This window comes from Carassius gibelio, chromosome A23, assembly GCF_023724105.1.
Source record: "Carassius gibelio isolate Cgi1373 ecotype wild population from Czech Republic chromosome A23, carGib1.2-hapl.c, whole genome shotgun sequence".
In the NCBI taxonomy this organism is placed as follows: Eukaryota; Metazoa; Chordata; class Actinopteri; order Cypriniformes; family Cyprinidae; genus Carassius; species Carassius gibelio.
The window spans coordinates 25,158,727-25,183,945 of NC_068393.1; the positions used below are offsets into that span (position 1 = coordinate 25,158,727).

Here is a 25,219-nt window from a genome sequence, read left to right on the forward strand (position 1 = left end):
GTCAATAAAACCTATAAGCGTGTTACGAAATATTTTTATTGGCCCGGAATAAAAGCCTGTGTCGTGAAATATTGCCGGTCCTGTCATGCGTGTCAGATTGCAGGAAAACCTAACCAGATTGTGCGCCCTGCGCCCCTACACCCATTTCCTGTGGTGGGGGAGCCGTTCGAAAGATTAATACTAGACTGTGTTGGCCCGCTCCCGAAATCGAAAAGCGGACATCAGTATGTTCTCACGCTGATGTGTGCAACCACTCGGTTTCCCGAGGCGGTCCCTCTTCGTAATATAAAAGCAAAGACTATTGCGAAAGAACTAATCAAATTCTGCTCTCTTTTTGGCTTACCTCGAGTAATTCAAACAGACCGTGGAACTAACTTTACATCGAAGCTTTTCAAGCAGGTGCTAAATAGAATTTCGGTGTCGCATCAGATGTCCAGTGCCTATCATCCGCAGTCTCAGGGAGCGTTGGAGCGGTTCCATCAAACGCTCAAAACCATGTTGCGTATCTACTGCGTTGAGGAGGGAAAAGACTGGGCTGACAGTTTGCCTTGCTACTTTTCGCTGTGCGAGAAACCGTGCAAGACTCTCTAGGCTTCAGCCCAGCGCAGTTAGTGTTTGGACACTCCATTCGTGGCCCCCTCAGGCTTCTTAGTGAGCAAATGCTTGAGGAAGAGGTTGCACTTGTGCCAGTGGCTGAGTATGTTGATACTCTCCGTAAGAGGTTGAACCGCGCTTGTGTTCTCGCCAAGTCTAATCTAGCAGGTTCACAGGATGTTATGAAAGATTACTACGATCGCAAAAGTGTTGTCCGTTCGTTTGCTCCGGGTGAGTCGGTGCTGGCATTATTACCAGTTCCTGGGTCTCCTTTGCAATCCCAATTTACTGGTCCTTACGTTGTTGAGAAAAAACTGAGTGAAACTAACTATGTACTGAGAACACCAGATCGTAGGAAGAAAATGCGAATGTGTCACATTAATATGCTGAAGCCGTATCATGCTAGAGATCAAGTTGTAGCATCAGTTAAGGACGTGACGTTGGTGGCTCCTGTTCTCCAGAGCTCCGTAGAGGATGGAGTTGGAGTAAATATTCCAGGGCTGGGCGAAAGCTTGCAAAACTCGAACGTGCTCAACAATTTGCGTACCTTTCTTGGTCACTTACCAGATTACCAAAGAAAAAATATTACAGCATTGATTGACAGTTTTCCCAGTATTTTCTCTGATCTCCCGTCTTGTACTGATGTGTTGTTCCATGACATTGATGTTGGAGATGCGGCTCCTATTAAACAACATCCGTATAGAGTTAATCCTTATAAGCGTGGTATCATGAAAACTGAGGTTGAATACATGTTACGAAACAGTTTAGCAAAACCAAGTCAAAGCGCGTGGAGTTCGCCCTGCCTGTTGGTTCCTAAAAGTGATTCATCATTTCGATTCTGTACGGACTTCCGAAAGGTTAATTCAGTTACTAAACCTGACTGTTTTCCCCTTCCAAGAATAGATGATTGCATTGATAGAGTCGGACCAGCAAAGTTTGTTTCGAAGCTTGACCTGCTGAAGGGCTACTGGCAGGTGCCCCTTACTCCGCGCGCTTCTGAAATCTCAGCATTTGTCACACCAGACTACTTCTGTCAATATTCCGTGATGGCCTTCGGTATGCGGAACGCCCCGTCCACGTTCCAACGCCTAATGCAGTTGGTACTGCGTGATGTACAGAATTGTACTGCTTACCTTGATGATATTGTTGTGTATTCTTCCACGTGGGAAGAACATGTTGAATCATTACGTGAGGTATTCTCCCGACTAGCTGGTGCATCACTAACTGTGAACCTGACAAAATGCGAATTCGCCAAAGCCTACGTCACCTATCTTGGTAAACGTGTGGGTCAAGGTCAGGTTTGCCCAATAGATGCCAAGGTAGTGGCCATATCTGAATTTCCTACACCCACAAATAAACGCGAGTTACGCCGCTTCATCGGAATGGCTGGTTATTACCGGGGGTTTTGTCGCAATTTTGCCACTCTTATTGCACCCCTAACTGACCTTCTCCGACCGACATCAGGTTTTAACTGGACTCCTAATTGTGAACGTGCTTTCTCTGGAACAAAAGACCTATTGTGTAATGCCCCAGTCCTGGCCGCCCCTAACTTTGAACGGCCTTTCCAACTTGAGGTTGACGCGAGTATGGTAGGGGCAGGAGCTGTTCTTCTGCAGACGTCAGAAATGAACATCAAGAAACCTGTGTGTTATTTCTCGAAAAAGTTTAATCGCTGTCAATACAAGTATAGCACTATTGAAAAAGAGGCTCTCGCATTATTAATGGCATTGAAACATTTCGAGGTTTATCTGGGTGGGTCCGCGTTCCCTGTCAAAGTTTTTACGGACCATAATCCGTTGGTTTTTCTCAATCGCATGTACAATACAAACCAACGCTTAATGCGTTGGTCCCTTGCTCTTCAGGAGTTTAATTTGGAGATTGTCCATAAGCGCGGTACTGAAAATCTGATTGCTGATGCGCTATCCAGAGCGCACACTGCTGAAAATGCAGAGTAAGATAAAAGATCAATGTGATGTGGCCATTAATCTTTCGGGGAGGGGAGGAGTGTTACGTGTTAGAACGTAATTGTGGTGTTAAGTGTTAACCTGTGAGCAGTGTGTATTTTCTTGTGTCTCTCTCTCTTTCGCTCCCTGCTCATTAGAGCAACAGGTGCAGCTGCTAAGTGGGCGCAGCTGAAGCATGTCAACGTGTGGATATAAGCAGTGAGGATTGTCTGTTTGTCGAGCTCACCCTCCTGCTTCCTTGGTGTAGATCGTGTGTGGACGACTGCTGCTTAAAAGAACGGTGTTGTGTTAACCCCAAGAGAGCTGTGCTGTGTCCCAGTTCATGTAAAACTCCTGGTGAGGAGTTAGAACTGGTAGTGGTATTAGGCCGGTAACTGTATTGTTAAACTAACCATTGTTTGTTTAAAATAACCTGTGAGAGAGGTTTTTAGGCCTTTTTATTTCCTTTATAGTTTTCTCCTGTTTAATGGTCAGAAAGGGAGGTAAGGATTTGTATTTTATTTATTGTTTAATTCCAGGGAAGAGGACTTAAAACTTAGTTAGAAAACTCCCTTTTGTTTATTGTTTTGGCCATTTTGAAGCCCTCTCAGCTTAAGTTATTTCTCGAGTCTTATCCCAATGTAAACAAATAAATACCACTTTTCTTGACTTCTGGGTTGTGTGCCGGCGTGTTTGTGGAAGCAGGAGATTGAACTCCGGGCGGCACCCCTTTTCTTTGGTGTCGCTCTCGATGTGCGTGCATGTGGCACGTAACGGCTCAGTTTACAGAAAAGTGTACGTAACACTTCCTTTCATTATGATTCAACATTATTTCCTCCTCAGATGAGTATTTAACATCTTTATTATTGTGGGGATTAGTATGTAAGTGCTATGCACACACACACACACACACACACACACACACAGTTTGGGATCAGAATTTTTCTTTATGTTTTTTTTTTTTTTTTTTTTTACAGGAGTATACTCATCAAAACTGTATTTATTTGATCAAAAAATACAGAGGGAAAAGGTAAATATTATTATAGAGCAAAACAACATTTTTATATTTTAATATACATTAAAATCTATTTTATTTCTGTGATTTTTAGCATCATTCCTCCAGTCTTCACTGTCACATGATCTTCAGAAATCATTCTAATATGATGATTTATTATCAGAGTTGTGCTGCTGAACTGTGATACTTCTTTCAGCATTCTTTGACGAATGAAAAGTTAAAAAGAAGAGCATTTATTTAAAATAGAAGTATTTTCTAACAATAAACACTAGAGTTCAAAAGTTTGGGGTCAGTAAAATGTATTCTTTCTTTCAAAAAAAAAAAATAGAACTCTTTTAGGATGTATTGTTGATTGTTTTGATTCAGATCGGCACTTCGGAGCCTGTTCGCGACTCCGTTGATTCAGATCCGCACTTCGGAGCCTGTTCGCGACTCGGTTGATTCAGATCCGCACATCGGAGCCTGTTCGTGACTCTGTTGATTCAGTTCGGCGCTTCGGAGCCTGTTCGCGACTCGGTTGATTCAGATCCGCACTTCGGAGCCTGTTCGCGACTCGGTTGATTCAGTATGGCGCTTCGGAGCCTGTTCGCGACTCGTTTGATTCAGATCAGCACCTAGGAGCCCATTCGCGACTCGGTTGATTCAGATCCGCACATCGGAGCCTGTTCGCGTCTCCGTTGATTCAGTACGGCGCTTCGGAGCCTGTTCGAGCCTCGGTTGATTCAGATCGGCGCTTCGGAGCGTTTTCGCGACTCCGTTGATTCAGTTCGGCACTTTGGAGCCTGTTCGCGACTCCGTTGATTCAGTTCGGCACTCACGGAGCGTGTTCGCGACTCCATTGATTCAATTCGGCACTTCGGAGCCTGTTTGTAATGTTTTACAATTCAGATCTGGACATCGGAGCAGGAAGTTTTTGTCAAACAGTTCATTGTTGATAAATGAATATTTGACCTGAGGCTTTTTTTTAACCTGTCGATTTGATTCTTAAATGATTTCAAGACTTTTGGATGTCAATACTTCTTGTACCTAAGTTGCTTGTGCTGTGTTTTATGAATTGTGGATGGATTTATCAACTGGGAAATAAAGTTGAACAGAAATGATCATGAACTCTTAAAGATGATGATGAAAAGAAAAGGTAAAAGGGGGAAAAGGTAAATATTATTATAGAGCAAAACAACATTTTTATATTTTAATATACATTAAAATCTATTTTATTTCTGTGATTTTTAGCATCATTCCTCCAGTCTTCAGTGTCACATGATCTTCAGAAATCATTCTAATATGATGATTTATTATCAGAGTTGTGCTGCTGAACTGTGATACTTCTTTCAGCATTCTTTGACGAATGAAAAGTTAAAAAGAAGAGCATTTATTTAAAATAGAAGTATTTTCTAACAATAAACACTAGAGTTCAAAAGTTTGGGGTCAGTAAAATGTATTCTTTCTTTCAAAAAAAAAAATAGAACTCTCTTAGGATGTATTGTTGATTGTTTTGATTCAGATCGGCACTTCGGAGCCTGTTCGCGACTCCGTTGATTCAGATCCGCACTTCGGAGCCTGTTCGTGACTCTGTTGATTCAGTTCGGCGCTTCGGAGCCTGTTCGCGACTCGGTTGATTCAGATCCGCACTTCGGAGCCTTTTCGCGACTCTGTTGATTCAGTACGGCGCTTCGGAGCCTATTCGCGACTCGGTTGATTCAGTTCGGCACTTTGGAGCCTGTTCGCGACTCCGTTGATTCAGTTCGGCACTCACGGAGCGTGTTCGCGACTCCATTGATTCAATTCGGCACTTCGGAGCCTGTTTATAATTTTTTACAATTCAGATCTGGACATCGGAGCAGGAAGTTTTTGTCAAACAGTTCATTGGTGATAAATGAATTTTTGACCTGAGGCATTTTTTTAACCTGTCGATTTGATTCATAAATGATTTCAATGACTTTTGGATGTCAATACTTCTTGTACCTCAGTTGCATGTGTTGTGTTTCATGAATTGTGGATGGATTTATCAACTGACAAATAAAGTTGAACAGAAATGATCATGAACTCTTAAAGATGATGATGAAAAGAAAAAGTAATATTGCATATAAAATTATATCTAAGTATGAACTAACTTGCACAATACAGTAAATATTCTTACTCTACCCTAAATCTGTGAAAAAATGTTTGGCTCAGTTTACAGAAAAGTGTACGTTACACATCCTTTCATTATGATGCAACATTATTTCCTCCTCATATGAGTATTTAACATCTTTATTATTGTGGGGATTAGTATGTAAGTGCTATGCACACACACACACACACACACACACACAGAGTTTGGGATCAGAATGATTTTTTTATGTTTTTTTTTTTTTTTTTTTACAGGAGTATACTCATCAAAACTGCATTCATTTGATCAAAAATACAGTGGGAAAAGGTAAATATTATTATAGAGTAAAACAAAATTTTTATATTTTAATATACATTAAAATCTATTTTATTTCTGTGATTTTCAACATCATTCCTCCATTCTTCAGTGTCACATGATCTTCAGAAATCATTCTAATATGATGATTTATTATCAGAGTTGTGCTGCTGAACTGTGATACTTCTTTCAGAATTCTTTGATGAATGAAAAGTTAAAAAGAAGAGCATTTATTTAAAATATAAGTCTTTTCTAACAATAAACACTAGAGTTCAAAAGTTTGGGGTCAGTAAAATGTATTCTTTCTTTCAAAAAAAAATAGAACTCTTTTAGGATGTATTGTTGATTGTGTTGATTCAGATGGCACTTCGGAGCATGTTCGAGACTCCGTTGATTCAGTTCGGCACTTCCGGATCGTGTTCGCGACTCCGCTGATTCAGTTCGGCACTTCGGAGCCTGTTCGAGACTCGGTTGCTTCAGATCGGCGCTTCGGAGTATGTTCGAGACTCGGTTGATTCAGATCGGCGCTTCGGAGCCTGTTCGCGACTCGATTGATTCAGTTCGGTGCTTCGGAGCCTGTTCGCGACTTGGTTGATTCAGATCGGCGCTTCGGAGCCTGTTCGCGACTCGGTTGATTCAGATCGGTGCTTCGGAGCCTGTTCGCGTCTCGGTTGATTCAGATCGGTGCTTCGGAGCGTGTTCGCGACTCCGTTGATTCAATTCGGCGCTTCGGAGCATGTTCGCGACCCCGTTGATTCAGTTCGGCATTTCGGAGCCTGTTCGCGACTCGGTTGATTCAGATCGGGACTTCGGAGCCTGTTTGTAATTTTTTAAAATTCAGATCTGGACATCGGAGCAGGAAGTTTTTGTAAACAGTTCATTGTTGATAAATTAATATTTGACCTGAGGCTTTTTTTTAACCTGTCGATTTGATTCTTAAATGATTTCAAGACTTTTGGATGTCAATACTTCTTGTACCTAAGTTGCTTGTGCTGTGTTTTATGAATTGTGGATTTATTTATCAACTGGGAAATAAAGTTGAACAGAAATGATCATGAACTCTTAAAGATGATGATGAAAAGAAAAGGTAAAAGGGGGAAAAGGTAAATATTATTATAGAGCAAAACAACATTTTTATATTTTAATATACATTAAAATCTATTTTATTTCTGTGATTTTTAGCATCATTCCTCCAGTCTTCAGTGTCACATGATCTTCAGAAATCATTCTAATATGATGATTTATTATCAGAGTTGTGCTGCTGAACTGTGATACTTCTTTCAGCATTCTTTGATGAATAAAAAGTTAAAAAGAAGAGCATTTATTTAAAATAGAAGTATTTTCTAGCAATAAACACTAGAGTTCAAAAGTTTGGGGTCAGTAAAATTTATTCTTTTTTTTCAAAAAAATAGAACTCTTTTAGGATGTATTGTTGATTGTTTTGATTCAGATCGGCAATTCGGAGCCTGTTTGTAATTTTTTAAAATTCAGATCTGGACATGGGAGCAGGAAGTTTTTGTCAAACATTTCACTGGTAATAAATGAATATTTGACCTGAGGCTTTTTTTTAACCTGTCGATTTGATTCTTAAATGTTTTCAATGACTTTTGGATGTCAATACTTCTTGTACCTCAGTTGCTTGTGTTGTGTTTTATGAGTCGTGGATGGATTTAACAACTGGGAAATAAAGTTGAACAGAAATGATCATGAACTCTTAAAGATGATGATGAAAAGAAAAGGTAATATTGCATATAAAATTATATTTAAGTATGAACTAACTTGTGCAATACAGTAAATATTCTTACTCTACCCTAAATCAGTGAAAAAATGTTTGGCTCAGTTTACAGAAAAGTGTACGTTACACATCCTTTCATTATGATGCAACATTATTTCCTCCTCAGATGAGTATTTAACATCTTTATAATTGTGGGGATTAGTATGTAAGTGCTATGCACACACACACACACACACACACACACACACACACACACAGAGTTTGGGATCAGAATGATTTTTTTATGTTTTTTTTTTTTTATAGATATATATATATATATATTATATAGATAAATATTATTATAGAGTAAAACAACATTTTTCTATTTTAATAAACATTAAAATCTATTTTATTTCTGTGATTTTTAGCATCATTCCTCCAGTCTTCAGTGTCACATGATCTTCAGAAATCATTCTTATATGATGATTTAATATCAGAGTTGTGCTGCTGAACTGTGATACTTCTTTCAGCATTCTTTGATGAATAAAAAGTTAAAAAGAAGAGCATTTATTTAAAATAGAAGTATTTTCTAACAATAAACACTAGAGTTCAAAAGTTTGGGGTCAGTAAAATTTATTCTTTCTTTCAAAAAATAAAATAGAACTCTTTTAGGATGTATTGTTGATTGTTTTGATTCAGATCGGCACTTCGAGGCCTGTTCGCGACTCCGTTGATTCAGAGCCGCACTTCGGAGCCTGTTCGCGACTCAGTTGATTCAGATCCGCACTTCGGAGCCTGTTCGCGACTCAGTTGATTCAGATCCGCACTTCAGAGCCTGTTCGCGACTCGGTTGATTCAGATCGGCGCTTCGGAGCATATTCGCGACTCAGTTGATTCAGATCGGCGCTTCGGAGCGTTTTCGCGACTCCGTTGATTCAGTTGTGCACTTCGGAGCCTGTTCGCGACTCCGTTGATTCAGTTCGGCACTTCGGAGCGTGTTCGCGACTCCGTTGATTCAGTTCGGCACTTCGGAGCCTGTTCGCGACTCGGTTGATTCAGTTCGACATTTCGGAGCCTGTTCGCGACTCGGTTGATTCAGATCGGGACTTCGGAGCGTGTTTGTAATTTTTTTAAATTCAGATCTGGACATCGGAGCAGGAAGTTTTTGTCAAACATTTCACTGGTAATAAATGAATATTTGACCTGAGGCTTTTTTTTAACCTGTCGATTTGATTCTTAAATGTTTTCAATGACTTTTGGATGTCAATACTTCTTGTACCTCAGTTGCTTGTGTTGTGTTTTATGAATCGTGGATGGATTTAACAACTGGGAAATAAAGTTGAACAGAAATGATCATGAACTCTTAAAGATGATGATGAAAAGAAAAGGTAATATTGCTTATAAAATTATATTTAAGTATGAACTAACTTGCGCGATACAGTAAATATTCTTACTCTACCCTAAATCTGTGAAAAAATGTTTGGCTCAGTTTACAGAAAAGTGTACGATACACATCCTTTCATTATGATGCAACATTATTTCCTCCTCAGATGAGTATTTAACATCTTTATTATTGTGGGGATTAGTATGTAAGTGCTATGCACACACACACACACACACACACACACACAGAGAGTTTGGGATCAGAATGATTTTTCTATGTTTTTTTGTTTGTTTTTTTTTACAGGTGTATACTCATCAAAACTGCATTTATTTGATCAAAAATACAGGGGGAAAAGGTAAATATTATTATAGAGCAAAACAACATTTTTATATTTTAATATACATTAAAATCTATTTTATTTCTGTGATTTTTAGCATCATTCCTCCAGTCTTCAGTGTCACATGATCTTCAGAAATCATTCTAATATGATGATTTATTATCAGAGTTGTGCTGCTGAACTATGATACTTCTGTCAGCATTCTTTGATGAATGAAAAGTTAAAAAGAAGAGCATTTATTTAAAATATAAGCCTTTTCTAACAATAAACACTAGAGTTCAAAAGTTTGGGGTCAGTAAAATGTATTCTTTCTTTCAAAAAAAAATAGAACTCTTTTAGGATGTATTGTTGATTGTTTTGATTCAGATGGCACTTCGGAGCATGTTCGCGACTCCGTTCATTCAGTTCGGCACTTCTGGATCGTGTTCGCGACTCCGCTGATTCAGTTCGAGCTTCGGAGCCTGTTCGAGACTCTGTTGATTTAGTTCGGCGCTTCGGAGACTGTTCGCGACTCGGTTGATTCAGATCGGCACTTCGGAGCCTGTTTGCGACTCGGTTGATTCAGATCGGTGCTTCGGAGCGTGTTCGCGACTCCGTTGATTCAAATCGGCACTTCGTAGCCTGTTCGCGACTCGGTTGATTCAGATCGGTGCTTCGGAGCCTGTTCGCGTCTCGGTTGATTCAGATCGGTGCTTCGGAGCGTGTTCGCGACTCCGTTGATTCAATTCGGCGCTTCGGAGCATGTTCGCGACCCCGTTGATTCAGATCGGGACTTCGGAGCCTGTTTGTAATTTTTTAAAATTCAGATCTGGACATCGGAGCAGGAAGTTTTTGTAAACAGTTCATTGTTGATAAATGAATATTTGACCTGAGGCTTTTTTTTAACCTGTCGATTTGATTCTTAAATGATTTCAAGACTTTTGGATGTCAATACTTCTTGTACCTAAGTTGCTTGTGCTGTGTTTTATGAATTGTGGATTTATTTATCAACTGGGAAATAAAGTTGAACAGAAATGATCATGAACTCTTAAAGATGATGATGAAAAGAAAAGGTAAAAGGGGGAAAAGGTAAATATTATTATAGAGCAAAACAACATTTTTATATTTTAATATACATTAAAATCTATTTTATTTCTGTGATTTTTAGCATCATTCCTCCAGTCTTCAGTGTCACATGATCTTCAGAAATCATTCTAATATGATGATTTATTATCAGAGTTGTGCTGCTGAACTGTGATACTTCTTTCAGCATTCTTTGATGAATAAAAAGTTAAAAAGAAGAGCATTTATTTAAAATAGAAGTATTTTCTAGCAATAAACACTAGAGTTCAAAAGTTTGGGGTCAGTAAAATTTATTCTTTTTTTTCAAAAAAATAGAACTCTTTTAGGATGTATTGTTGATTGTTTTGATTCAGATCGGCAATTCGGAGCCTGTTTGTAATTTTTTAAAATTCAGATCTGGACATGGGAGCAGGAAGTTTTTGTCAAACATTTCACTGGTAATAAATGAATATTTGACCTGAGGCTTTTTTTTAACCTGTCGATTTGATTCTTAAATGTTTTCAATGACTTTTGGATGTCAATACTTCTTGTACCTCAGTTGCTTGTGTTGTGTTTTATGAGTCGTGGATGGATTTAACAACTGGGAAATAAAGTTGAACAGAAATGATCATGAACTCTTAAAGATGATGATGAAAAGAAAAGGTAATATTGCATATAAAATTATATTTAAGTATGAACTAACTTGTGCAATACAGTAAATATTCTTACTCTACCCTAAATCAGTGAAAAAATGTTTGGCTCAGTTTACAGAAAAGTGTACGTTACACATCCTTTCATTATGATGCAACATTATTTCCTACTCAGATGAGTATTTAACATCTTTATAATTGTGGGGATTAGTATGTAAGTGCTATGCACACACACACACACACACACACACACACACACACAGAGTTTGGGATCAGAATGATTTTTTTATGTTTTTTTTTTTATAGATATATATATAGATATATTATATAGATAAATATTATTATAGAGTAAAACAACATTTTTCTATTTTAATAAACATTAAAATCTATTTTATTTCTGTGATTTTTAGCATCATTCCTCCAGTCTTCAGTGTCACATGATCTTCAGAAATCATTCTAATATGATGATTTAATATCAGAGTTGTGCTGCTGAACTGTGATACTTCTTTCAGCATTCTTTGATGAATAAAAAGTTAAAAAGAAGAGCATTTATTTAAAATAGAAGTATTTTCTAACAATAAACACTAGAGTTCAAAAGTTTGGGGTCAGTAAAATTTATTCTTTCTTTCAAAAAATAAAATAGAACTCTTTTAGGATGTATTGTTGATTGTTTTGATTCAGATCGGCACTTCGAGGCCTGTTCGCGACTCCGTTGATTCAGAGCCGCACTTCGGAGCCTGTTCGCGACTCAGTTGATTCAGATCCGCACTTCGGAGCCTGTTCGCGACTCAGTTGATTCAGATCCGCACTTCGGAGCCTGTTCGCGACTCAGTTGATTCAGATCCGCACTTCAGAGCCTGTTCGCGACTCGGTTGATTCAGATCGGCGCTTCGGAGCATATTCGCGACTCAGTTGATTCAGATCGGCGCTTCGGAGCGTTTTCGCGACTCCGTTGATTCAGTTGTGCACTTCGGAGCCTGTTCGCGACTCCGTTGATTCAGTTCGGCACTTCGGAGCGTGTTCGCGACTCCGTTGATTCAGTTCGGCACTTCGGAGCCTGTTCGCGACTCGGTTGATTCAGTTCGACATTTCGGAGCCTGTTCGCGACTCGGTTGATTCAGATCGGGACTTCGGAGCGTGTTTGTAATTTTTTTAAATTCAGATCTGGACATCGGAGCAGGAAGTTTTTGTCAAACATTTCACTGGTAATAAATGAATATTTGACCTGAGGCTTTTTTTTAACCTGTCGATTTGATTCTTAAATGTTTTCAATGACTTTTGGATGTCAATACTTCTTGTACCTCAGTTGCTTGTGTTGTGTTTTATGAATCGTGGATGGATTTAACAACTGGGAAATAAAGTTGAACAGAAATGATCATGAACTCTTAAAGATGATGATGAAAAGAAAAGGTAATATTGCTTATAAAATTATATTTAAGTATGAACTAACTTGCGCGATACAGTAAATATTCTTACTCTACCCTAAATCTGTGAAAAAATGTTTGGCTCAGTTTACAGAAAAGTGTACGATACACATCCTTTCATTATGATGCAACATTATTTCCTCCTCAGATGAGTATTAAACATCTTTATTATTGTGGGGATTAGTATGTAAGTGCTATGCACACACACACACACACACACAGAGAGTTTGGGATCAGAATGATTTTTCTATGTTTTTTTTTTGTTTTTTTTTTACAGGTGTATACTCATCAAAACTGCATTTATTTGATCAAAAATACAGGGGGAAAAGGTAAATATTATTATAGAGCAAAACAACATTTTTATATTTTAATATACATTAAAATCTATTTTATTTCTGTGATTTTTAGCATCATTCCTCCAGTCTTCAGTGTCACATGATCTTCAGAAATCATTCTAATATGATGATTTATTATCAGAGTTGTGCTGCTGAACTATGATACTTCTGTCAGCATTCTTTGATGAATGAAAAGTTAAAAAGAAGAGCATTTATTTAAAATATAAGCCTTTTCTAACAATAAACACTAGAGTTCAAAAGTTTGGGGTCAGTAAAATGTATTCTTTCTTTCAAAAAAAAATAGAACTCTTTTAGGATGTATTGTTGATTGTTTTGATTCAGATGGCACTTCGGAGCATGTTCGCGACTCCGTTCATTCAGTTCGGCACTTCTGGATCGTGTTCGCGACTCCGCTGATTCAGTTCGAGCTTCGGAGCCTGTTCGAGACTCTGTTGATTTAGTTCGGCGCTTCGGAGCCTGTTCGCGACTCGGTTGATTCAGATCGGCACTTCGGAGCCTGTTTGCGACTCGGTTGATTCAGATCGGTGCTTCGGAGCGTGTTCGCGACTCCGTTGATTCAAATCGGCACTTCGTAGCCTGTTCGCGACTCGGTTGATTCAGATCGGGACTTCGGAGCCTGTTTGTAATTTTTTTAAATTCAGATCTGGACATCGGAGCAGGAAGTTTTTGTCAAACATTTCATTGGTGATAAATGAATATTTGACCTGAGGCTTTTTTTTAACCTGTCAATTTGATTCTTAAATGATTTCAATAACTTTTGGATGTCAATACTTCTTGTACCTCAGTTGCTCGTGTTGTGTTTCATGAATTGTGGATGGATTTATCAACTGGGAAATAAAGTTGAACAGAAATGATCATGAACTCTTAAAGATGATGATGAAAAGAAAAGGTAATATTGCATATAAAATAATATTTAAGTATGAACTAACTTGCGCAATACAGTAAATATTCTTACTCTACACTAAGTCAGTGAAAAAATGTTTGGCTCAGTTTACAGAAAAGTGTACGTAACACTTCCTTTCATTATGATTCAACATTATTTCCTCCTCAGATGAGTATTTAACATCTTTATTATTGTGGGGATTAGTATGTAAGTGCTATGCACACACACACACACACACAGTTTGGGATCAGAATTTTTCTTTATGTTTTTTTTTTTTTTTTTTTTTTACAGGAGTATACTCATCAAAACTGTATTTATTTGATCAAAAAATACAGAGGGAAAAGGTAAATATTATTATAGAGCAAAACAACATTTTTATATTTTAATATACATTAAAATCTATTTTATTTCTGTGATTTTTAGCATCATTCCTCCAGTCTTCAGTGTCACATGATCTTCAGAAATCATTCTAATATGATGATTTAATATCAGAGTTGTGCTGCTGAACTGTGATACTTCTTTCAGCATTCTTTGATGAATAAAAAGTTAAAAAGAAGAGCATTTATTTAAAATAGAAGTATTTTCTAACAATAAACACTAGAGTTCAAAAGTTTGGGGTCAGTAAAATTTATTCTTTCTTTCAAAAAATAAAATAGAACTCTTTTAGGATGTATTGTTGATTGTTTTGATTCAGATCGGCACTTCGAGGCCTGTTCGCGACTCCGTTGATTCAGAGCCGCACTTCGGAGCCTGTTCGCGACTCAGTTGATTCAGATCCGCACTTCGGAGCCTGTTCGCGACTCAGTTGATTCAGATCCGCACTTCGGAGCCTGTTCGCGACTCGGTTGATTCAGATCGGCGCTTCGGAGCATATTCGCGATTCAGTTGATTCAGATCGGCGCTTCGGAGCGTTTTCGCGACTCCGTTGATTCAGTTGTGCACTTCGGAGCCTGTTCGCGACTCCGTTGATTCAGTTCGGCACTTCGGAGCGTGGTCGCGACTCCGTTGATTCAGTTCGGCACTTCGGAGCCTGTTCGCGACTCGGTTGATTCAGTTCGACATTTCGGAGCCTGTTCGCGACTCGGTTGATTCAGATCGGGACTTCGGAGCGTGTTTGTAATTTTTTTAAATTCAGATCTGGACATCGGAGCAGGAAGTTTTTGTCAAACATTTCACTGGTAATAAATGAATATTTGACCTGAGGCTTTTTTTTAACCTGTCGATTTGATTCTTAAATGTTTTCAATGACTTTTGGATGTCAATACTTCTTGTACCTCAGTTACTTGTGTTGTGTATTATGAATCGTGGATGGATTTAACAACTGGGAAATAAAGTTGAACAGAAATGATCATGAACTCTTAAAGATGATGATGAAAAGAAAAGGTAATATTGCATATAAAATTATATTTAAGTATGAACTAACTTGCGCAATACAGTAAATATTCTTACTCTACCCTAAATCAGTGAAAAAACTGTTTGGCTCAGTTTACAGAAAAGTACGTTACACATCCTTTCATTATGATGCAACATTTTTCCCTCCTCAGATGAGTATTTAACATCTTTATAATTGTGGGGATTAGTATGTAAGTGCTAAGCACACACACACACACACAGAGTTTGGGATCAGAATTATTTTTTTATGTTTTTTTTTTTTTTTTTTATGTTTTTTTTTACAGGAGTATACTCATCAAAACTGCATTTATTTGATTAAAATTACAGGGGGAAAAGGTAAATATTATTATAGAGTAAAACAACATTTTTCTATTTTAATATACATTAAAATCTATTTCATTTCTGTGATTTTTAGCATCATTCCTCCAGTCTTCAGTGTCACATGATCTTCAGAAATCATTCTAATATGATGATTTATTATCAGAGTTGTGCTGCTGAACTGTGATACTTCTTTCAGCATTCTTTGATGAATAAAAAGTTAAAAAGAAGACCATTGATTTAAAATAGAAGTATTTTCTAACAATAAACACTAGAGTTCAAAAGTTTGGGGTCAGTAAAATTGATTCTTTCTTTCAAAAATTAAAATAGAACTCTTTTACGATGTATTGTTCATTGTTTTGATTCAGATCGGCACTTCGGAGCCTGTTCGCGACTCCGTTGATTCAGATCCGCACTTCGGAGCCTGTTCGCGACTTGTTTGATTCAGAGCCGCACTTCGGAGCCTGTTCGTGACTCTGTTGATTCAGATCCGCACTTCGGAGCCTGTTCGCGACTCTGTTGATTCAGTTCGGCGCTTCGGAGCCTGTTCGCGACTCTGTTGATTCAGATCGGCGCTTCGGAGCCTGTTCGAGACTCAGTTGATTCAGATCCGCACTTCGGAGCCTGTTCGCGACTCTGTTGATTCAGTTCGGCGCTTCGGAGCCTGTTCGCGACTCTGTTGATTCAGATCGGCGCTTCGGAGCCTTTTCGCGACTCCGTTGATTCAGTTGTGCACTTCGGAGCCTGTTCGCGACTCCGTTGATTCAGTTCGACATTTCGGAGCCTGTTCGCGACTCGGTTGATTCAGATCGGGACTTCGGAGCCTGTTTGTAATTTATTTAAATTCAGATCTGGACATCGGAGCAGGAAGTTTTTGTCAAACATTTCACTGGTAATAAATGAATATTTGACCTGAGGCTTTTTTTTTACCTGTCGATTTGATTCTTAAATGTTTTCAATGACTTTTGGATGTCAATACTTCTTGTACCTCAGTTGCTTGTGTTGTGTTTTATGAGTCATGGATGGATTTAACAACTGGGAAATAAAGTTGAACAGAAATGATCATGAACTCTTAAAGATGATGATGAAAAGAAAAGGTAATATTGCATATAAAATTATATTTAAGTATGAACTAACTTGTGCAATACAGTAAATATTCTTACTCTACCCTAAATCAGTGAAAAAATGTTTGGCTCAGTTTACAGAAAAGTGTACGTTACACATCCTTTCATTATGATGCAACATTATTCCCTCCTCAGATGAGTATTTAACATCTTTATTATTGTGGGGATTACTATGTAAGTGCTATGCACACACACACACACACACACACACACACACAGAGTTTGGGATCAGAATGATTTCTTTATGTTTTTTTTTTTTTTACAGGAGTATACTCATCAAAACTGCATTTATTTGATTAAAAATACAGGGGGAAAAGGTAAATATTATTATAGAGTAAAACAAAATTTTTCTATTTTAATATACATTAAAATCTATTTTATTTCTGTGATTTTCAGCATCATTCCTCCAGTCTTCAGTGTCAGATGATCTTCAGAAATCATTCTAATATGATGATTTATTATCAGAGTTATGCTGCTGAACTGTGATACTTCTGTCAGCTTTCTTTGATGAATGAAAAGTTAAAAAGAAGAGCATTTATTTAAAATATAAGTCTTTTCTAACAATAAACACTAGAGTTCAAAAGTTTGGGGTCAGTAAAATGTATTCTTTCTTAACAAAAAAAAAAATAGAACTCTTTTAGGATGTATTGTTGATTGTTTTGATTCAGATCGGCGCTTCGGAGCCTGTTCGCGACTCCGTTGATTCAGTTCGGCGCTTCGGAGCCTCTTCGCGACTCGGTTGATTCAGTTCGGCGCTTCGGAGCCTGTTTGTAATTTTTTACAATTCAGATCTGGACATCGGAGCAGGAAGTTTTTGTCAAACAGTTCATTGGTGATAAATGAATATGTGACCTGAGGCTTTCTTTTAATCTGTCGATTTGATTTTTAAATGATTTCAATGACTTTTGGATGTCAATACTTCTTGTACCTCAGTTGCATGTGTTGTGTTTTATGAATCGTGGATGGATTTATCAACTGAGAAATAAAGTTGAACAGAAATGATCATGAACTCTTAAAGATGATGATGAAAAGAAAAGGTAATATTGCATGTAAAATTATATCTAAGTATGAACTAACTTGCGCAATACAGTAAATATTCTTACTCTACCCTAAATCTGTGAAAAAATGTTTGGCTCAGTTTACAGAAAATTGTACGTTACACATCCTTTCATTATGATGCAACATTATTTCCTCCTCAGATGAGTATTTAACAAGCATTTTCTAACAATAAACACTAGACTTCAAAAGTTTGGGGTCAGTAAAATTTATTCTTTCTTTCTAAAAAAAATAGAACTCTTTTAGGATGCATTGTTGATTGTTTTGATTCAGATCGGCACTTCGGAGCCTATTTGTAATTTTTTAAAATTCAGATCTGGACATCGGAGCAGGCAGTTTTTGTCAAACAGTTCATTGGTGATAAAATTAATATTTGACCTGAGGCTTTTTTTTTTATCTGTCGATTTGATTTTTAAATTATTTCAATTACTTTTGGATGTCAATACTTCTTGTACCTCAGTTGCATGTGTTTTATGAATTGTGGATGGATTTATCAACTGGGAAATAAAGTTGAACAGAAATGATCATGAACTCTTAAAGATGATGATGAAAAGAAAAGTTAATATTGCATATAAAATTATATTTAAGTATGAACTAACTTGCGCAATACAGTAAATATTCTTACTCTACCCTAAATCAGTGAAAAAATGTTTGGCTCAGTTTACAGAAAAGTGTACGTCACACATCCTTTCATTATGATGCAACATTGTTTCTTCAGGTGAGTGTTTAACATCTTTATTATTGTGGGGATTAGTGTGTAAGTGCTACACACACACGCGCGCGCGCGCATCGGTCAGAGTTTGGGATCAGAATGATATATTCTGATGAAAAAAAAAATGATTTATTTATTTATTTTTACAGGAGTTTACTCATCAAAACTGCATTTATTAAAAAGTGTTTTTTTTTGTTTTGTTTTTTTGCACTAAAAATCTTTTATCTGCACTGATGTTCACTTCATTGAATTTGCACTCTATCTGTCATTTGCCTTGCGCTGCTTTATTTAACTTTATTTTTAATTTTATTATATGCCTTTTTTACATTCCCTTATTGTATAGTTGTATCTACATTTTATATTTGATCTAGATTTTTAGGCTTTAATGTTAATGTTATCTGTGTGCACCCGGGTCTGAGTGTAACGCAATTTTGATTCTCTGTATGTATGTACTGTACAAGTGGAAATTGACAATAAAGCAGACTTGACTTGATTTATTTGATGAAAAGCACAGGGGGGAAAAAAGTGAAATATTGTTATGAAGTAAAACAACATTTTTCTATTTAAATATACATTCAAATCTATTTTATTTCTGTGATTTTCAGCATCATTCCTCCAGTCTTCAGTGTCACATGATCTTCAGAAATTATTCTAATTTGATGATTTATTATCAGAGTTATGCTGCTGAAATTGTGATACTTCTTTCAGGATTCTTTGATGAATGAAAAGTTAAAAAGAAGATAATTTATTTAAAATAGAAGTCTTTTCTAACAATAAACACTAGAGTTCAAAAGTTTGGGGTCAGTAAAATGTATTCTTACTTTCTTAAAAAAAAAAAATAGAACTCTTTTAGGATGTATTGTTGATTGTTTTGATTCAGATCGGCACTTCGGAGCCTGTTCGCGACTCTGTTGATTCAGATCCGCACTTCCCAGATAGCAAACAGTCATTGAAACTATGCTGAATCAACATTCCGTTGTCAACGTTAAGTCATTGAATCAACATCGAACTCTGATGTTGATTCAACATCACTTTGCACCCTGATTTAATATTGAAACAATGTTGAAATTCTGTCCATAGATCAACGCAATTTCAATGGTATTTCAATTATCAGGAATATTGAAACAATGTTGAAATTTCAACTGAACTAAGGATCAACGTGATTTCAATGGAATTTCAATCGTTTTTAAATGTTAATTTTAAATGTAATGCCATAAATTAAATAGCCTGCTTTATCTACAGCCAGGATGTTAAAAATTAATGGAACGTTTTAAATCTTGAATACAACACAGAACACACCACACAATTTAAAATCAAATTAATGTTTATTAGCCTCTCTACTCTTTATTTACACTTCACTGTCATCTGATGCCTGCATAAGTTGTCGCCCAGTCCCTCCTGCCCCGGTCTGGCGCATAGCGCAGCCACTTTTGGGTGAAAATTGGGTGATGGTAGCTGTCCCCATCTGCTGAGTAAGAGCATCTAAAACAGAAGATAAAATCACAATGCAAAAAAAATATAGCATTTAAGTTAAATAGAACATATACTTGAACTAATTCAGTAGTGCAGTAGGAGCAGTAGTGTTGTAGGCTAGATCATATTTCCCCTATATTCAAAGCACTTTTCAAAACTGCCTGTTCATGGATGTATTCGAATTAAAGGGAGGCAAAAAGGATTTGCTTGCAGTGACGTCTTTCATAAGGAAAATGTATGAGGCCAATTGATTAAAAAAAATTTATGTTTATTATTTTATTAGTTCAGAAGTAGTTGTTAACACCACAAATTTAATATAAATAACTGGATACTAATTAAATAGTTAATGTAGATTAGAGTTACCATAGACAAAAGATGTTTTGACAAAATAATCATAGACAAAAACCATTGCATTCAGTTTTTGACGAGGTTTTGGGATGGAAAACCAATTGCAAGTGATGCAAGTTGTTTGCAGAAATAAAATAAAATGAAATCAAAAATGTTGTGTTGCTTACTTGGTGTGCAATAGTGATCTGTAAAAGAACAGAAAAGACAAAAATCTCTGTTAAAAACAGCAATTAAAATTCACAATCATACTTTATGTACTTTATACATAAGTACTCCGGTAACCAATCTGTTATTAAAAATATAAAAACAAAGTATATAAACAACATAATATACAAATTAAATATACAGTGGTTTATTCTTTTCAGCTACAGTTGATGTTATAGTAGCATTCAAGAAATAAATGTAAAATATAAGAAACAAAATACACTTTAATGTAGGCCTATAAAATATAAAATTCTCATTAAAGCTAATGAATTACGCCCCATTAACTGGACTCCCCCGGCCTCTCAGATCACTATAAATGTGTAAGAGATTTTAATGCTAAAATATGCTATTTTTTATGCTGCACTTTCTTCCTATAGTGAATATCAAGCTAAAATATATCTGTTTGTCAGCTCAAATGTTTCAGTGGTAGAACTTTTGCCTGGCGTGTCAGAGGTCCGGGTTTGGGTTTTAAACCACACTTGTATGTTTTTTTTTTTTTTATGTATTTATCAAAACTGATTATGTTTATCAGTTGTTGTATATCAGACAGGGATACGTTTGTGTATATTTATGTTTAGTAATTTCACTGGAACGAATAGACCGTCTGGTCTCCACAACGGATTGAAGCGCGTGTCCGATTGCAGACCTTATACAGTGCAGACTGCACACAGCATCCGGGCCACTGATCGCAGCGACAACAAACATTTTGATCACTTGATAAAAAAATAATAAAAAATAAAACATTTCAACTCTAGATCGCCTCTTATTAAATTAAACTTATTGTACTAACGTACAATTGATGCTCAGCTAAATAACTGGAGATGTTATCTTTATTTGAATTGATACATTCGTGCCGCAAGATGTTTCTATTATGAAGACTGGAAGACTCTAATAGTCTGGACTCTGAGTTTTTGCTAACTTTATAACATAGAAGACAACCACGAAGTACTTTTGGCAGATTTTGACATATTGGTAAAATGAAAATCAATTTCAGTGAATGCAGCAATGAGTCGGTTAACCAACTCAAACAGTACACTGACTGAACTGCTATGAAGAGAGAACTGAAGATGAACACAGAGCCGAGACAGATAACGAACAATAGACTGACTCGTTCACGAGTGAAGAACCGGTTGCATTGGTTTTCGGATCACCAGTAGTTCTTTCGGACAGTTCGATTCAATAAACCGGTTGAAGGAAACGATTCACCGGTTCTTTTGCCCTTGACGTAATGGCCTTCGGTTTACCTGCGCTCATAACACTAGCACAGAATCAGTTCGGTTCAGGCACTCTGTGTGTCAGTCTGCTTCACGCTGAATCACACATGCGCAGTATCATCAGCTCCTCGATTCTTCTTATCTGTCTCGGCTCGGTGTTCATCTTCAGATCTCTCTTCACAGCAGTTCAGTCAGTCACTGTTTGAGTAAATGAATTACTCCGGGATATTGGTTTGTTTGAGCTCAGAGGGAGTGTCAGCCACATTAAAAAAAGCTAACAGTTTAAGTCATTTGTGGATTAATGTGTGTTGGAGATGCGAACCGTTTAAAACGATTCAGTTCGATTTGGTGAACTGAATGATTCTTTCGCGAACCGGATATCCAGACTGCTTTGTTTTGAACTCTCTCACACAACAGACACGGAAGAGAAGACAATGCTAAATAAAGTCGTTGTTTTTGCTATTTTTGGACCAAAATGTATTTTCGATGCTTCAAAAAATTCTAACCGACCCTCTGATGTCACACGGTCTACTTTGATGATGTTTCTCTTACCTTTCAGGACATGGACAGTAGACCGTACACACAGCTTCAATGGAGGGACTGAGAGCTCTCGGACTAAATCTAAAATATCTTAAACTGTGTCTGAAGATGAACGGAGGTCTTACGGGTTTGAAACAACATGAGGGTGAGTTATTAATTACATAATTTTGCTATCTGGGTGAACTATCCCTTTAAGCATGACTGTTGAAATTAAATTGTAATACTTAACAATAAGGGTCCATTTGTAACATTAAGGAAAGCTGCAGAAGTATTGTTCCTTGTTAGAGTGTGTTCATTACTATTACTAATAGGTTTCTTTTTACATTTTAAAGTTTTTTTTTTAACATTGGTAATCTATGAAATAACTTTAATGATCAATATAATAATTAATATTAATATTACATTTTTATTCATTTAAAAAGTATGGTTCAGTACTTTTACTGATTTTTTTTTTTAATAGAAAAGCTCTATTTTAGTTTTCATTCAGTATCCATTTTAAAAACTATTGGTTGATAAATTTGGTATATTGGCCAGTGTGGTCCAACCTAGCTATCAGTATTGGTAAAATCCACTATTGGTCAATCTCTAGTTGATAATACTGTGGTGCGGTGTGTGGATGTCCAGCATTTGTACAGTTCTGCTGCTTTGGGCGTCGTCATTCCCGTCACCAGTGTATTGGCTGATTACTTTTACTGAGCATGTAGGGAAATTTACTCTGCATTTAAAGGGATGGTTCACCCCAAAATGAAAATTTGCTGTTAATTTACTCACCCTCAGGTCATCCAAGGTTTTTGCAGTAGAACAGTAAAGGTTTTTAGGTGAAACCGTTGCCCTTGGTGATTCTTAAATGCAAGTCAGCGGCTGCTGGTTTTTGAGAAAAAAACAACAGGACCAAATACCGGTGGCACCTGGTGACACATTAAGATCTAATGAAGAGAAATTATTGGTCTGTACAAGAAAATGAACACTACTTACAACAGTATTACCTTTAACCCAAAGCCTGGGCAACCAGCTGTCAGCGCGTTCACAACTGTCCATAGACGCAACTTCTCTGTTGCATGACAACGGATGCACGCACGAGATACTGGAGCTCATGACGCTGTTTGCCGGCGCAGCATCGTGATGTCGATCAGCCATCGGCGATGGAATCGTCTATCGGCCCAACCCTAACCAGGATGACATAATTAAACAATTGTACACCATTTTGAATACATTTTTAATATTTGTTAGCTAAACAAATGCACAGCTTCCACCAAGAAAAAAAAGCAAGCACACCAGGTCATGTGACTAGAACCGACTCAATCAGCTTCCTTCGGGGTGAAATTCCCCATTGTTTTTGAAAAACGGGGTGCACAAAAACACTGCAGGGTTTGTTTTACTTTTCTTCGAAAATAAATCCTGTACCAGAGTTACAGCAAGGGTTTTTCAGTGGTGGAAATCCTTTACTGAAATGTCCTTGTTGTAACGGAGATCCCAGCTGATGGATGCCTAGCAACGACAGACACCTCAGGCACGTGCGTGTGTGTTAACTGGGCGCATTGACACACGCAACCACACGCCTACAGACATATTTAGCTGAGCAAGCCAAATGAAGCGAGCGAAAAGACCAATTTCGACAAAGGGCAATGAAGTTACTTGCAAAATATGTTGCGCGGTATTAAAATGAAGTAAAATAGTTGTGCAAGTACAATGCTGTATCACTTGCGATGCAAACATCCACAAGCAAATGAAAGCCGATGAGTACAACTGATGAGTAGTTTACACTTTAGATTAGGGGTGCAGAAAGCTTTGTAAATGATTTATAATGTTTATTGAGATAATAGTACAATGTTGACATTTCAATGATTTATAAGTGATTAATAATATATTAACTAGTAACTATTAACCCTTAAGGATTTTGTTTGATTCAGTTGTTAACTGAAGGCCCTGACTGAAACCCCAGGGTACTCAGGGTACTCACTGTCTGACAGCAGGTTCACTCAGACTCTGATCATCATCACTGAAGAGTCCAGGAACAAAACAAGCCATCTGACACAGAGACAACAATATTTACTCTGCAGTTCCAGGTTCATTAGAAGGAAACAAGATAGAGCAGAGGTAAAATGCAGATAAAAGACAGAATAATATATAACAACAATAATAACATATGTGATATACAAATTCTACTACTAATAATATAATCTTAAAATAACGAAATCTATATTTTTAATTTTAGGTTGAGTGTGACTTACGTTTTGATGTCAGGGACTTCTTAAAATTGGTGAAATATATTCTGAAAAAGGCATATTAATGTATTTCATGAGCTTCTTTCATGAGTATTTCATGAGCTTTTTGAGTTCACCTGTATTTCTAAGTCAGTATCTCCCGTCAGCCACATTTCTGAAGGGAGATAAGTTACTGACTTAGAAATACAGGTGAACTGAAGAATAGGGGGGTCACAATTCTCCAAATCCTCGATTCGATTCTAAGGTCACGGTTCGATTCGATTCTCGATTTTTACATTTACTCTCTTTAAAGCACAGATTGTCATTTTTCAAACTAGACTTTTATGTAATATAATATCTGACCTTTGTTTGCAATGTACCACATTACACTGTCAAATTGAAAACTTTTATTAACAACATAATGTAACAATAACGTATATCTTTAGTCAATTGAAAACTTAAAATAAACTGCCATCCAGTTTCTCTTTTGTAAGTGCAGTCACAAAAGATGACATTCAAGTTCATAACAAAACAAACAAAAACAATAAAAAATGACTAAACTAACCTTCAAATATTACGATGTATCTATTTAAAAGATTAAAGATAAAACACTTGTTAAACACTTCTGTCATTCATTTAGATTTATTTATAATATATATATATATATATATATATATATATATATATATATATATATATATATATATATATATATATATATATATATATATATGTATGTACTGTGTGTGTGTGTGTGTGTGTGTGTGTGTGTGGTGTGTGTGCATCATTACAGTCTGTAAAATATGTGTATCTCTTATTACAAGACTGCAATCACTAGCAATCAGAAGAATTCCAGTTAATCAAGTATCTACAAAAGATCTACTCTATA

The 25,219-nt window shown here is 36.8% G+C and overlaps 1 protein-coding gene and 1 long non-coding RNA gene across 3 annotated transcripts in view; both read right to left on the bottom strand.

The window, feature by feature from the left end:
* The window catches only part of LOC127944177 (C-type mannose receptor 2-like), a 159,923-nt gene that overhangs the window by 96,487 nt on the left and 38,217 nt on the right, over nt 1-25,219 (bottom strand). The window lies entirely within an intron of this gene.
* Nucleotides 19,676-24,513, bottom strand: LOC127944180 (uncharacterized). Of its 2 annotated transcripts, XR_008150294.1 has the most exons (6): nt 24,358-24,513; nt 24,087-24,154; nt 23,113-23,292; nt 22,898-23,034; nt 20,336-20,353; nt 19,676-19,829 (listed from the first exon to the last, which is right to left on the bottom strand). It is a non-coding gene; the product is annotated as an uncharacterized LOC127944180 (long non-coding RNA). The 2 variants fall into 2 exon arrangements; XR_008150293.1 differs by lacking the exons at nt 22,898-23,034; nt 23,113-23,292.